This window comes from Eschrichtius robustus, chromosome X (assembly GCF_028021215.1).
Source record: "Eschrichtius robustus isolate mEscRob2 chromosome X, mEscRob2.pri, whole genome shotgun sequence".
Classification (NCBI taxonomy): Eukaryota; Metazoa; Chordata; class Mammalia; order Artiodactyla; family Eschrichtiidae; genus Eschrichtius; species Eschrichtius robustus.
In genome coordinates, this window is record NC_090845.1 from 59,641,088 (window position 1) to 59,654,776 (window position 13,689).

At 35.4% G+C, this 13,689-nt stretch overlaps 1 protein-coding gene and 1 pseudogene across 2 annotated transcripts in view; one reads left to right on the forward strand and one right to left on the reverse strand.

The window, feature by feature from the left end:
* The window catches only part of OPHN1 (oligophrenin 1), a 611,104-nt gene that overhangs the window by 178,623 nt on the left and 418,792 nt on the right, over positions 1 to 13,689 (reverse strand). The gene's annotated exons all lie outside the window — the stretch shown is intronic.
* The window catches only part of LOC137757378 (cytochrome b-like), a 32,850-nt pseudogene that overhangs the window by 12,611 nt on the left and 6,550 nt on the right, over positions 1 to 13,689 (forward strand).

Here is a 13,689-nt window from a genome sequence, read left to right on the forward strand (position 1 = left end):
AGAAATAAAATTATACTAAAATAAGAAGTAAAAAGCTAGGGAACTGGGGTGAAACTGAAGTTAATCAATCAAAAATTCAGGACTTTGAAAGGTTCCCTCTTCCACTGTGGTATCTAAAGCTGCCTTTGGAATAACCCCACATCCCACCAGAAACCATGTAGAACTATATCCTCTGAAAGGAATAACATCATTAATTTTTTTCATGCAACACATGTTTATTGAATAGTTATTCTGTGCCAAATACTGCTTCAAAGTGCTAAGAAGATAGCAGGAAATAAAGCAAAATCTCTGCCCTCATAGAGCTCAATATATGGATCATTTCATGACTCTTAATGAGTTCAAGGTCAACAAAAAAGCATGCCAGCCTTGATCTTGGAACAAGAAAAAGAAAGGTTATAGAACATCATATTGTTAAAAAGGCACAGTGCTTTCCAAGTTTTCTAGGATAGTGCTGGGATGTCTAGAGGCAAGTCTGAGGAAAGGCTTCCATGATGAGGAGAGTTGGTCAATTGTATTATGAAATAATTAGTTCTAACTGGAACAAGCTGAGTCTAAGAGTCCACAAAATGACACAGGAAATGGAAAGCTAATAAGAATTATCCTAGAGAACAAGATCATAAAAAAGGAATTATGGTATATATATATATATGGTCAAGAAGTTATGCAACGATTTTGCAAAGAAAGAGAAAGGTTATATTGATGTTGAGGAAAAGCAGCTTACATGCTGGTTAATATCCAGATCACCTATCATGAACTGTTATTGCATTAAAAGCCTCCAGATATGTATGGAATAGATTCCAAGGTGTTAACATAAAGACTCATCATTTTCTACCATGTTGATAGTCTTTAGAACGCTTGGATGCATAAACAGCAGAGGTGGTAAAGTGATGGAATCTCAGTCAAATTCAGCCTGAAAACATGTTTTGATTGGCTTTGCCAGTGTTTTTTAATTGTAAAATATTTCAAACGTGAAGACACAAAGAAAAAATAAAGCAAACACCCATGTACTAATCATATTTTAATATTATACTATATTTCCATCAGATAGCTTTTATAAAGAAATGAATTAAATTGACTCAATTTACTAAATAACAGCTGTCATGAATACAATGGTCATCATCCCCATGCACATGCACATGCGTGCACACACAAGTGCATGCACACACGCACTCACACACACACACATCTATAAACATAATATTTTGCAGGTCTTTAAACTTTATCCAAATGGCAATAAAATATATGAATCCTTCTACAACTTACTTTGTTTACTCAAATTACAGTTCTGATATTTATACATGTTGATATATTCTGCTTTAGTTTAAGGGTCAGCAAATTATTATCCTTGGGCCAAAACCAGCCTGCTGCTTGTTTTTGTAAATAACGTTTTATTGGAACACAGCCACTCTCATTAGCTGACATATTGTTTACGGCTGCTTTCTAACTACAGCAGCACAGTTGAGTAGTTGAGACAGAGATGATATGGCTGTAAATAACTAAACTATTACTCTCTGGCCCTTTATAGAGTTTGCCAACTCTTGTAACAGTTCATTCACTGTAATCACTGCATAGTATTTCATTGTGTGAATTTATAACATGCTGATAGACATTTTTATTTCTTCCATTTTTTCACTATTTTAAAAAACCTTGTGTGAATTTTTCTTTTCCAGCCTGTGTTGTCATGTCTCCTCAGTGCTGCCAGTGGACATCAAATGAACACTGAACTTAATCCTTTGAAATATATTTAACCAAAAAGTAATATGCTAACCCAAAGGCCTGATCTGAGAAGGTCTTCCCAACTTCTGAGAGCTCAAATGGTGACAAGTAGGGTATTAAATAGAAAATGAAAATGAAATAGAACTAGCTGAGACTGTAAAATAGTTTTGAGTCCATGATGAAACTGATGAAAAAAGGCAAGTTTAATATGACCTATATAAGGTAGACAATTCAAAGTAGTTGTAAAGAATATTATTACGAGGAAGTAATCACTGTAACTGTTAAGAATTCATAAGTCAATGACAATAAAAATCCAAAAGGGCTATAAAATATCCTGAGGAATGTGTCCAAATACCCAGGGCTGACATCCACTACACACAGTAAGCATTATGTCTAGGGCTCATGATACTTTTGGGGGCTCATGAAATGTTTTAATTTCTTTTAAAATGAAAATAAAACATTAATATAATCCAGTCTGTATAATATTTGTCTTGATACTAAAACAGTCATAAAATAGAACTTTTAATATTTGTGTGGAAGAAGTGGCTTATTAAAGCAAAAGTACATACGGACATTGGAAACCATAATTTGGCCCTGCAGATACTTTGTGAAAATTCCCAAATTTAGGAGTATTATTATGAAGACTAACAAAACCACATTTGAGATTGATGATTAAGACACTGCCAGACTCACACCACTAAATAATTCCTTGCTCCTACAGCTTCAGCCTTGGAACCCATACAATTGAAATAATTGATTCAGCCAAATGAAAAATCACCACATATGCTTACCTTTCCAAATCCCTTGCAAATAGTCAAAATAATTATTATTATATCCTTGAGTGGTAGGCTCTAATGAATGTAGAAGAAACCAACTTATGAGAGGCTATACCAAAATTGTAGCCAACATGCATGAAATTAACCTCCAGTCGTATTGTTCATGGCAGGTATGAAGCCAGTGACCTGAAGGCTCAGAATTTTCGACCAGTATAATTTTTCTTATAATCTCTCTATGTGAATGCACCTTGCTCCCTTCAGTTGTGATGGACATGGAACTTATCCTTGGTATGCAAGGATGGTTCAATATAACACAAATCAATAAATGTGATACACCATGTTAACAAAATAAAAGATGAAAATCATATTATCATTTCAATACATGCAGAGAAAAAGCACTGGACAAAACTCAACACACTTTCATGATTAAAAACTCTTAAGAAACTAGGTATAGAAAGTAACTCAACAAAATAAAGGCCATATAGGAAAATCCCACAGCTAACATCATACTCAATGCTGAAAATCTGAAAGTTTTTTCTCTAAGATCTGGAAAAAGACAAGGATGCCAACTCTTACCACTTCTATTCAAAATAGTATTCTAAGTCCTAGATGAGCAATTAGGCAAGAAAAAGAAATTCATAGCATCCAAAACAGATAGGAAGTAGAAAAACTGTCTCTGCAGATGACATCTTCTTATGTGCAGAAAACCTAAAGACTCCACCAAAAAACTGTTAGAACTGATAAACTAATTCAGCGAAGTTGTAGGATACAAAATCAACATACAAATAAACATATCAGCTGAATTTCTCTACACTAACAAGGAACTATCTGAAAAGGAAATTAATAAAACAATCTCCTTTAATCCAAATTGGAAAGCAAGAAGTAAAACTGTCACTGTTTACAGTGACATGATACTATACATAGAAAATCCTAAAGATGCTGCCAGAAAACTACTAGAGCTCATCAATGAACTCAGTAAGGTTGCAGGATACAAAATTAATATACAGAAATCTGTTGCATTCCTATACACTATCAATGAAAGATCAGAAAGAGAAATTAAGGAAACAGTCTCATTTACCATCACATCAAAATGAATAAAATACCTAGGAATAAACCTACCTAAGGAGGCAAAAAACCCAAACAGATGGAAAGATATACCATGTTCTTGGATTGGAAGAATCAATATTGTTAAAATGACTATACTGCTCAAGGAAATCTATAGATTCAATGCAATCCCTATCAGAATACAAATGGCATTTTTCACAGAACTAGAACAAATAATTTTAAATTTGTATGGAAACACAAAAGAACCTGAATAGCCAAAAAAAAAAAATCTTGAGAAGGAAGAACAGAGCTGGAGGAATCATGCTCCCTGACTTCAGACTATACTACAATGCTACAGTAATCAAAACAGTACGGTACTGACACAAAAACAGAAATATAGATCAATGGAACAGGATAGAAAGTCCAGAGATAAACCCATGCAATTCTGGTCAATTAATCTAAGATGAAGGAGGCAAGAATACACAGTGGAGAAAACACAGTCTCTTCAATAAGTGGTGCTGGGAAAATTGGACAGCTACATGTAAAAGGATGAAACTAGAACATTCTCTAACACTATATACAAAAATAAACTCAAAATGGATTAAAGACCTAAATATTAGACTGGATATTATAAAACTCCAAGAGGAAAACAGGCAGAACACTCTACAACATAAATCACAGCACTATTTTTTTGGATCTATCTCCTAAAGTAAAGGAAATTAAAGCAAAAATAAACAAATGGGACCAAAATAAACTTAAAAGCTTTTGCACAACAAAAGAATCCACTGAAAAAATGAAAAGACAACCTACTGAATGGGAGAAAATATTTGCAAATGACATGACTGATAAGGGATTAATATCCAACATATATAAACAGCTCATAGAACTCAACATCAAAAAACCCACACAACCCAATTAAAAAATGGACAGAAGAACTAAATAGACATTTTTCCAAAGAGGAAATGCAGATGGCTGACAGGCACATGAAAAGATGCTTAACATCACTAATCATCAGGAAAATGCAAATCAAAACCACAATGAGATATCACCTCCCACCTGCCAGAAAGGCTGTCACCAAAAAGAACACAAATAATAAATGTTGGTGAGAATGTGGTGAACCGGGAATCCTTGTACACTGTTGGTGGAAATGTAAATTGGTCTGCAGCCACTGTGGAAAACAGTATGGAGGTTTCTCAAAAAGCTAAAAATAGAACTACCATATGACCCAGCAATTCTACTCCTCAGTATATATCCAAAAAAAAAAACCTCACTAATTCGAAAACTTACATGTACCCTAATGTTCATAGCAGCATTGTTTACAATTGTCAGGATATGGAAGCAACCTAAGTGTCCATCAACAGATGAATGGATAAAGAAGATGTGAGATACACACACAGACACACACACACACAATAGAATGCTACACATCCATAAAAAAGAACGAAATTTTGCCATTTGCAGCAACATGGATGGAATTGGAGGGCATTATGCTAAGTGAAATAAGTCAGACAGAGAAAGACAAATACTGTATGATATCACTTATATGTGGAATCTACAAAGTACAACAAACTAGTGAATATAACAAAAAAGAAGCTGACTCACAGATATAGAGAACAAACTAGTGGTTACCAGTGGGGAGAGGGAAGTGGGAGGGGCAATATAGTGGTAGGGGAGTAAGAGGTACAAACTATTAGGTATAAAATAAGTAAGGTACAAGGAGATATTGTACAACATGGGGAATATAGCCAATATTTTATAATAACTATAAATGGAGCATAACTTTTAAAAATTGTGAGTCACTATATTGTGCATCTCTAACTTATATAATATTGTACAGCTACTATACTTCAAAAAATAAAGAAAACAATCTCCTTTACTATACCACCAAAAAGAATAAAGTATTTAAAGTACTTAGGAGTAAACTTAACAAAAGAGGTAAAAGACTTGAACACGGAAAATTTTTAAAAAAATGAAAAAAATTAAAGCCACAAATATGTGGAAAGGCATATTTTTCATGGATTTGAAGACCTAATATTGTTAAAATGTCCATAATACCCAAAGTGATCTACAGATTCAATGTTATCCTCATCAAAGTCCCAGTGGCAGTTTTTAAAGAAACAGAAAAAACAATCTTAAAATTCAAATGGAACCATAAAAGGCCCCAAATAGCCAAAGCAATCTTGAGAAAGAACAAAGCTGGAGGCATTACACTTCCTGATTTCAAAATATATTACAAATCTACAGTAATTAAAACAGTATGGTGCTGACATAAAGATAGACATACAGACTAATGGAACAGAATAGAGAGCTCAGAAATAAACCCACATATATATAGTCAACTGATCTTCAATGAATGAGCCAAGAATACACAACAGGCAAAGAATTGTCTCCACATAGCACAGGGAGATCAGCTCGGTGCTTTGTGACCACCTAGAGGGGTGGGATAGGGAGGGTGGGAGGGAGATGCAAGAGGAAGGCGATATGGGGATATATGTATATGTACGGCTGATTCACTTTGTTATAAAGCAGAAACTAACACACCATTGTAAAGCAATTATACTCCAATGAAGATGTTAAAAAAATAAAATAAAATACATAGATTATTTCAAATTTGAAAAAAAAAATGCAATAGAGACTTAAACCAAAGACCTGAAATTTTAAAACTTCCAGAAGAAGACATAAGGGAAAAGCTTCTTGACATTAGTATTGGCAATGATTGTATGAATATAACACCAGAAGCACAAGTAATGAAAACAGAAATAGATAAGTGGGACAACATCAAACTAAAATGCTTTTGCACAGCAAAGGAAAAAAAACCAACAAAATGAAAAGGGAACCTATGAAATGGGAGAAAATATTTGCAAACCCTATATCTGATAAGGGGTTAATATCCAAAATAATAAGGAAGTCCTCTGAGTCCATAGCAAAAACCATATAACCTAATTAAAAAATGGGCAACAGGCTTGACTGGACATTTTTCCAAAGAATATATACAAACGGCCAACAAGTATACAAAAGGTGCTCAACATGATTAATTCTCAGGAAAATGCAAATCAAGATCACAATGAGTTATCACTTCACACGTGTTGAGATGACTACTACAAAAAAAAATGATTACAAATGTTGGTAAGGGTGTGGAGAAATTGTAACCCTTATATAGTATTGGTGAGAATATAAAATGGTTAAGCCACTATGGAAGACAATATGGAGGTTCCACAAAAAATTAAAAATAGAACTTCCATAGGATCCAGCAATCCCACTTATAGATATATATCTCAAAGATTTGAATCAGGAGCTCAAAGAGATTTTTTTTTTTTGTGGCTGCACTGCATGGCTTGTGGGATCTCAGTTTCCCAACCAGGGATTGAACCTGGGCCATGGCAGTGAAAGCCCAGAATCCTAACCATGAGGCCACCAGGGAACTCTCAAAGATATATTTTTATTTCCATTTTCGTTGCTGTATTATTCACAGTATCCAAGATATGGAAACAGCCTAAATGTACATTAACAGATGAATGAATTAAGAAAATGTGGTATATACTCACAATGGGATATTATTTAGTCTTTAAAAAAAGAGGAAATCCCACCGTAAGTGACAACATGGATGAACCTAGAGCACACTTTGCAAAATGAAATAAGCTATACACAGAAAGACAAACACTGCATGATCCTTCTTATATGAGGTATCTAAAATAATCAAACTCATAGAAGCAGAAAGTAGAATGGTGGTTGCCAGGGGCTAGGAAGAAGTGGAAATGGGGAGTCATTGTTCAATGGCTATAGAGTTTCAACTTTACATGATGAGTATGTGTTTAAAATCTGCTTGTACAGCACAGTACTTATAATTAACAATACTGCACTGTACGCCTAAAAATTTAAGTCAATGGATCACATGTGAAGTGTTCATACCACAATAAAATATTAATTAAAAAATGATTTGATCTCAGGATAGTATTGTAAATTATGACAAAATGTTTCATTATTCCCAGTTTTACTTTTTATTTAATTTTATTATTTCATTGTGCTAGCTAGTAGTCAAGCTCACTGTTCTTTCCAGGGCACAGTCCTCCATTACCTAATGTGCTTTGTCATCTCTAACTTCATACAGATAATTGGAGATAATAGGGTTTATATCCTTACCAGCTAATATCTAATGTTATAACTAAAATGTGTTATGAAGTGGGTGTTTATTCACACACCACAGGTTTATTCATTAAACTTGGTGTCAAGCTATAATAATGTTTAAAAGCACAGGATTTTCGAGGAGTTGCCAAGATGGCAAAGTAGGAAGACGCTGAGCTCACTTTGTCCCACAGGCACATCAAAATTACAGCTATTTACAGAGCAACTACTGATGAGAAAGATAGGAATAGGAGAAAATATTTTTCTACAACTACAGATACAAAGAAGGAACCACAACAAGATGGGTAGGCAGGATAGAGATGTGGCAGAGTCAAGACCCATACCCCTGGGTAGGCAACCCACTAACAGGAGGATAATTACAATTGAAGATGTTCTTCCCCAAAAGCAAGGAATCTGAAGCCCACACTTGGCTCCACAGCTTGGATATCCTGTACTGGAAAGATAAACTCCCAGAACGTTTGGCTTTGAAGGTCAATGGGGCTTACTTTCAGGGGAACCAGAGGGCTCTGGGAAATAGAGACTCCACTCTTAAAGGGTGCACACAAAATCCCACATGCTCCAGAACATAGGGCAGAAGCAGTAATTTGATAGGAACCTGGGTCAGACTCACCTGCTGATATTGAAGAGCCTCCTGGAGAGGCAAGAGGCAACTGGACCTCACCCTAGGGACATGGACAATGGCAGCAGCCATTGTGGAGACCTCATACCAGGAGAAGACTGGTGCTGACAAGCTTCATTTTGGTATCCTCCCTCTAGCTTATTAGTGCTGGAACCCAGCCCCACCCAACAGACTGTTGGTACCAGTACTGGGATGCCTCAGGCCAAGCAGCTAGGCTTAAGACGCCCTGAACCCACAGCTGCCCTGGGGCCAGCCTATCCACCAGAGGGCCCAGAACTTGGCTCTGAAAACCAGTGCACTAACACTAGCCCCAGGACACCCTGGGGTACTGCAGCCAGACATTGTTACCCAGCCCTGCCCACCAGTGGGCTGACACCAACTCCATGAGCCCCAGGGCCCTGCAACCAGAGACCCCAGGACACGGATCTGCCCACCAGTGAGCAGGCACTAGCACCAGAACCAATGGGAAATTAATCTATGACAAAGGAGGTGAGAATATACAGTGGGGAAAAATCAGTCTTTTTTCATAACTGGTGTTGGAAAGACTGGACAGTTGCATGCAATAGAATCAAACTGGACCACTCTCTAACATCATGCAGAAAAATAAATTCAAAATGAATTAAAGGCTTAAATTTAAGATTTGAAACCACAAAACTTCTAGCAGAAAACTGAGGCAGTATATTCTTTCACATCAGTCTTAGTAATATATGTGTTTTAATATGTCTCCTCAAGCAAAAGAAACAAAGAAAAGCAAACATAAACAAATGGGAATACATCAAACTAAAAACCATTTCACAGTGAAGGAAACTATCAACAAAATGAAAGGGCCACCTATTGAATGGGAGAAAATATTTGCAAACAATATATCTGATAAGGTGTTAATATACAAAGGACTCATACAACTCAACATCAAAAGAACAAACAAACTGATTTAAAAATGGACAGAGGATCTGAATAGACATTTTTACAAGAGCACACACAGATGGCTAAGAGGCATATGAAAAGATGCTCAACATTGTTAATTATTAGAGAAATGCAAGTCAAAACCGCAATGAGATATCACCTCACACCTGTCAGAATGGCTATCATCAAAAAGTCTACAAATAACAAATGTTGGCAAGGATGCCAAGAAAAGAGAACCCTCGTACACTGTTGGCGCGAATGTAAATTGGTGCAGCCACTGTGGAAAACAATGGGGATTCCTCAAAAAAACTAAAAATAGACCTATCATATGATCCAGCAATTCCACTCCTGGTTACTATCCTAAGAAATCAGAAATACTAAATAGAAGAGGTATATGCAATCTTATGTTCATTGCAGCTGTACGTATTGATACAATAGCCAAGATATGGAAGCAACCTAAGTTCTCATCAATAATTGAATGAATAAAGAAGATGGGATATATATATATATGTATACACACACACAATGGAATATTACTCAGCCATGAAAGATGAAATCTTAACATATGCAACAACATGAATGGACCTAGAGGGTATTATGATAAGTGAAATAAGTCAGACAGAGAAAAACAATACTACATGATTTCACTTATATGTGGAATCCAAAAAACAAATAAACAAACATAACAAAATAGAAAGAGTCATAGATACAGATAACAGTTGATGGCCTGAGGGGAGGGAGTGGGGGTGGAAGAGAAATAGGTGAGGGAGATTAAGAGGTGTAAGCTTCAAGTTACAAAATAAATACTTCATGGGTATGAAAAATACAGTGTGAGGAATATAGTCAGTATTTATGTATTATCTTTGTATGGTGATATGTGTTAACTGACTTACCATGGTGATCATTTTAAAAATGTACAGAAATATCAAATCACTATGTTGTACCGTAACTAACATAGTGTTATAGGTCATTATACTTCAAAAACATATAAACAAACAAAGAAACTCATAGTAAAAGAGATTACATTTTAGGTTACCAGAAGTGGGAGGTTGGGGGAGGGGGAATTGGATGAAGGCACTCAAAAGGTACAAACTTCCAGTTATGGAATAAATAAGTACTAGGGATGTAATGTACAACATGATAAATGTAATTAACATGGCTGTATTTTATAGATGAAAGATGTCAAGAGAATAAACCCTAAAAGTTCTCATCAGAAGGAAAATATTTTTTCTATTTCTTAAATTTTGTATCTGTATGAGATGATGGATGTTCAACAAACTTATTGTGATAATCACTTCATGATGTACTTAAGTCAAATCATTACACTATACACCTTAAACTTATACAGTGCTGTATGTCAATTATATCTCAATAAAACTGGAAGAAAAAAACAGCACAGGATTTTCTTCAAGGCAAACCAGGTGCCTGATGTCTGCACTGCCACTTACTACCTATTAATCTTTGTCAAGTTATGTAATCATTCTGAAGCTTGGTGTCCTTGTCTATAAAATTGATATGATTAATGAATTTCTGATGATTAAATGAGATGCTATATGTTAAGTGCTTATAAAATCCCTTCACTCATAGAATCACTTCATGAATGATTATTATTTTAATAATATAAATAAAAATAGCATCCAAATAAATATAACAACTAAAGGACAGTACACCATTGTTAGGAGCAATAAACAGTAATATTAGTATACTCTACTGGTTAAAATTATATCAATTCTTTTTCATCTCTTTTAGGGCAATTTTCTCATATTTAACATTTGATAGAGAATGCACATAGTGTGACCATAATTATGATGCCTAGCTTTTCAGAGTGTACATTTTGTAATCAGTCTATTACAATTCTTATTTTGAAATCACAGCTCTTAGTCACTGCTTTACAAATGCAATAAAAAGTCCCATACCTTTTCAGATTCTTGGGAATTGTCAGAATTCATAGCAATTTAGATATGTTCAGGTCAGTATTACTATAACTTGCACATAGTCTATGAAAGACCAGATATTACAGATTCTTAAAATTCTAATATTGCTATCCCTATAGTTTTAGGGCTTTCCAGGAACAACCAAAGATGAGTAAAAATTTAGCAGCAACAATAGTGCACACAAACACACACACACACACACACACTATAGACTTTTTGTCCATAGAACAAGATGAATTACATACTGACCAAGTTAATCAGTGTGGAAATCAGGGCAAGGGAGTGGGAAGGACCAAAAGCATAGCTAGAAAGTGCAAAGTACAGTTTTTATTGAAACAGAAAGATCAAGTCGAAAAAAAACCCCAGGAGTTTCAAGTGCAGAAGCAAAATTCTAACCTTTCCAGGAATAACAAATATAATAAATAATATAAGAAAAATTAGAAGAAATTTAAAACTGTTCTCAAGTTGTATATTAGAAAATTCAAAGACAAAGATCACTACATAAGTCAGTGGTTCTCAAACTTTAGTATGCATAATATTCATCCAGATTCTTAGGCTCCACATTCAGAGACTTTGAATCTTGGGCCCCAGGAAGTTTAACAAACATTCCAGATGATTCAGACACAGGTTGCCTACCACCACATGTAGACATACACTGGCCTATGTAGGCTATCTTTCAAATATCTCACTAGATAAGCCAACCAACCATCTGAGATGTATATCATGAAATAGGAGGAGTAGGATAATGTAGAGAAAGAGATTTTACAATTACTTTGAAACCTATGGCAGAGGGAATACTATGGAAAATACCAATTCTATTTTTGAAAAAAATGCAAAAAAAAAATTTCAACTGAGAAGATAAAGCCATCTGAGTACCCCACTGCAACTGTCATAATCTGCCTACAGTAGCAATGGCCTGTCATACAAAGAAAATGTGTCAACATCACCCAGATCTGAAAACTTTAGCTCAAAATATAACCATGGTATAAAGGAGGCCAAGGTATTAGCATATACCTAGGATAAAGATATGCATCCTCTGTACTTCATCACAAATTTCTTGAAGAAAGTAAAATAAGGAATACAATCTTGCCTAAGACAGTGTCTCTCAACTAATAATTTTTGGCCACCTGCATTAGAATCAAATTGGTTCCTTGTTTAAAATGCAGACACCCATCTTAGGTCTACTAAATCAGAATATCTGAGGGAAGAAGCCAAGGAAAAAACATACAGAAGTACTTGCATGCACACACATATATAAATATTTAACTGTACAATTCAGTGACTTTTAGTCGATTCACAGAATTGTACAACCATCACCACAATTAATTATAGAATATTTTTATTATTTGTAGAAGAAACCCCATACCCTTTAGTAGTCACTACCCAATTCCTTCTTTCCCCTTCCCCCCACCACCCTAGGCAAATGCTAATCTACTTTCTTTCTCTATGGATTGGCTTATTACAGAAATTCTATATAAAATCAATCATACACACATGGTCTTTTATTACTGCCTTCTTTTAATTAGTATGTTTTTTTAAACATCTTTATTGGAGTATAATTGCTTTACAATGGTGTGTTAGTTTCTGCTTTACAACAAAGTGAATCAGTTATACATATACAAATATCCCCATAACTCCTCACTCTTGCGTCTGCCTCCCACCCACCCTATCCCACCCATTTAGATGGTCACAAAGCACCAAGCTGATCTCCCTGTTCTATGTGGTTGCTTCCCACCAGCCATCCATTCTAAACTTGGTAGTGTATATATGACCATGCCACGCTCTCACCTCATCCCAGCCCACCCCTCCACCTCCCCATGTCCTCAGGTGCACTCTCCACGTCTGTGTCTTTATTCCTGTCCTGCCCCTAGGTTCTTCAAAACTTTTTTTTTTTTTTAGATTCCATATATATGTGTTAGCAATGGTATTTGTTTTTCTCTTTCTGACTTACTTCACTCTGTATGACAGACTCTAGGTCCATCCACCTCACTTCAAATAACTCAATTTCATTTCCTTTTATGGCTGAGTAATATTCCATTGTATATATGTGCCACATCTTCTTTATCCATTCATCCGCTGATGGACACTTAGGTTGCTTCCATGTCCTGGCTATTGTAAATAGAGCTGCAATGAACATTTTGGTACATGACTCTTTTTGAATTATGGTTTTCTCAGGGTATATGCCCAGTAGTGGGATCACTGGGTCGTATGGTAGTTCTATTTTTAGATTTTTAAGGAACCTCCATACTGTTCTCCACAGTGGCTGTATCAATTTACATTCCCACCAACAGGGCAAGAGGGTTCCCTTTTCTCCACACCGTCTCCAGCATTTATTGTTTGTAGATTTTTCGATGATGGCTATTCTGACAGATGTGAGATGATACTTCATTATAGTTTTGATTTGCATCTCTTTAATGATTAGTGATGTTGAGCATTCCTTCATGTGTTTGTTGGAAACCTGTGTATCTTCTTTGGAGAAATGTCTATTTAGGTCTTCTGCCCATTTATGGGTTGGGTTGTTTGTTTTGATATTGAGTTGCATGAGCTCCTTGTA